Below are 2,752 nucleotides of genomic sequence, written 5' to 3' on the forward strand. Positions count from 1 at the left end.
ACCCACAGTGGGCTGGGCCCTCCCATATCACTTATCAAGCAGGTGCCCCATGGACATGGCTACAGGCCAGTCTAATAGAGGAAATTCCCCAATTGAGGCTCCCTCAACCCAGGTGTGTCAAGTTGACACTAACCCTATCCAGTACATATGGTAATTCCCTTTGTTTTTTTGAGAAGCCTCCATACTGTTTTCCAAAGTGGCTGCCCCATTTTAAATTCCCATCAACAGTGCATAAGGATTCCAGTTTCTTCACTTCTTTACTGGCTCCTCCCTCCCTCCTTCCCTCTCACCATCCTAGTAGTTAAGTTGGCATTCAGTTTTGATTTGCATTTCTCTAATAATTAGTGGCATTTGGCATGTTTTCATGTGCTTTTTGTTCATTTTTAGGAGAAATTTCTATTCAAGGCGTTTGCTTATTACTTAGTTGCTTGTTTTGCTGTTGTTGAGTTATATGAGTTCTTTTTATAGTCTGCAAATGAACCATTTATCAGATAGATGGTTTGCATTAAATATACACATGCACACACACACATTTGTTTTCTTTTGTTGAGGTAGGGTCTTGCTATATAAACCATTCTCCTGCCTCAACTTTGCCCAATAAGTGTGTGTGTGTGTGTGTGTGTGTGTGTATGATTTTTTTTTAATTAATAAATTTCCACCACAAACCCAGCATGTAATGCCTGCACTTAAGATGATGAAACACGAAGATCACAAGACGGAAGCCAGCCTGAATTTATATAATAAAATTCTGTCTCAGAAAATAAATTTAAAAAAGTATTTACAACATAAAGTCGGCTCTCTTGTTATTTCTGAATATGTAATTCTAAAAATTTGGACACATCATGAAAATATAGGGTAAAACTTAAGAATCATTTGAAATCCTACAATTCTAGGCTAGCACAGATAACTGTTTGGCCATGTTTCGCACATCTGTCTCAAATCATGCTCATAAATATTCTGTCAACAGAATAACGATTACTATTGTTCATTAGGAAGATTATTGACAAATTGTTATGTTTTAGGTATGAATGCCCCTACAAGTTTATATGTAAGAGGCTTGGTCTGCAGTATAGCAGTGTTTAGAGGTGGGGCTCATCAGTGGATTAATCCATTGATGGATTCCTACCTTAATGGGCTATTTGGAGGTAATAGAAACAATAGGCAGATGGTTGTTGGAAGACATAGACCCTTGGAGGGTATATTTCTTCCTGGTTCCCTCCATTTTGTATGCTGACCACCATGAAATGAGCAGCTTTATTACACCACATACCATCTGCCGTGATGTTCTGCTTCACCACAGGAAGGGAGCCAGCTGACTATGGACTAAGATCTCTGAGACTGAGCCAAATAGGTCTTTCCTCCTTAAACTAGTTTTTCTCAGGTATGTTGTCATAGCAGTAGAACACTAACACATAAATGATGCCGTTTTAGGGAAAGAATGCTCTTCTCTCACTTTTTCCTCTTTAACTTAAGTCACCCTAAAGACATGGTAACAAGCTGGGGAATTTCCTTTTATAATGTTTTCATGTTCCAATAACTTTACACAAATATATATGGAGTAGGGTTATTCATATTTTTCAATATATTGCATATACTTCCCTGTATTGTAGAGAATCTGTTTATCAAGTTAGTTCTCTGTTTTGTTTTCTGTTGGGATTTGGGTTTGAACCAGTAGAAACAATCGTGCTATGAGCACCACTGTATCCCCAAGAGACTGCTAGTCCTAAGTAACGTGTGCTGTAGGCTCCCCAGGATAAGGCTGCTTCAAGTGTAGTGTATCTTTTCTTTGGTTTGTCTCATTTGTCATTGTAAATGTGAGCACCTTACAGCTCTGTTCTTGTTTGAGACAGGGTCTCACCATGTAGCACTGGCTAGCTGGAACTTACTAGGTAGACCAGGCTGGCCTCAAACTCACAGACATCCACCTGCCTCTGCCTCTGCCTCCTGAGGGCTGGAATTAAAGGCATATACCACCACATCCAGTAGCTGTGAACCGTTTTAAAAAATTGAGGTAAAGTTTGCAATTGAGTCAGGTGTGGTGGCGCACGGCTCGATCTCTGCACTTGGGAGGCAGAGGCAGGCGGATCTTTGTGAGTTTGAGGCCAGCCTGGTTTACATAGTGAGTTCTAGGCCAGCTGAGGCTACAGGGAGACCCTGTCTCAAAAAGATTAAAAAAAAAAAAAAGTTTGCAGTTGAATGCAGATTTTACAGTTTCTTGAGTTTTTTTTTTTTAAAAAAACAGAGCATGCACTCATCTTGTCACACATATGATTCACATACCCCAAACATGATCCTGAACATTTCCATCACCCTAGAAAGTTTTCTTTATATCCCTTTTCAGACAGTCTCTACTCTCACAGGCAACCAGGATTCCTATTTGTTTCATTGTAGATAAGTTTGACCTGTTTTTGAATTTTGTATAAATGGGGTCATATGGTATGTCAGGTTTGGTGTCTAACTTATTTTGTTCCAGCATAGCATAATAGTTTTGACGTCCTCTTGTTTTCCCAGAGTGGTACTGCTATACTTTGTTGTACCCATTCTCCTGCTGTTGGACATTTGAGTGGTCTCTAGTTTGGGGGTATCATGAATAGACAACAATGACATTATTATGTAAGTTTTGCTGGGTGGGCCTGTTTTCCTTTCTCTTGAGTTATTACCTGGACATATAGTTACTGGATCATGTGGTAAATGCATTTAGCTTTCCAAGAAATGTAGTGGGGGCTGCAGGGGGGGGAGCAATAAGTATTTG

The sequence above is a fragment of the Nannospalax galili genome, unplaced genomic scaffold (genome assembly GCF_000622305.1).
Source record: "Nannospalax galili isolate Female #2095 unplaced genomic scaffold, S.galili_v1.0 scaffold761, whole genome shotgun sequence".
In the NCBI taxonomy this organism is placed as follows: Eukaryota; Metazoa; Chordata; class Mammalia; order Rodentia; family Spalacidae; genus Nannospalax; species Nannospalax galili.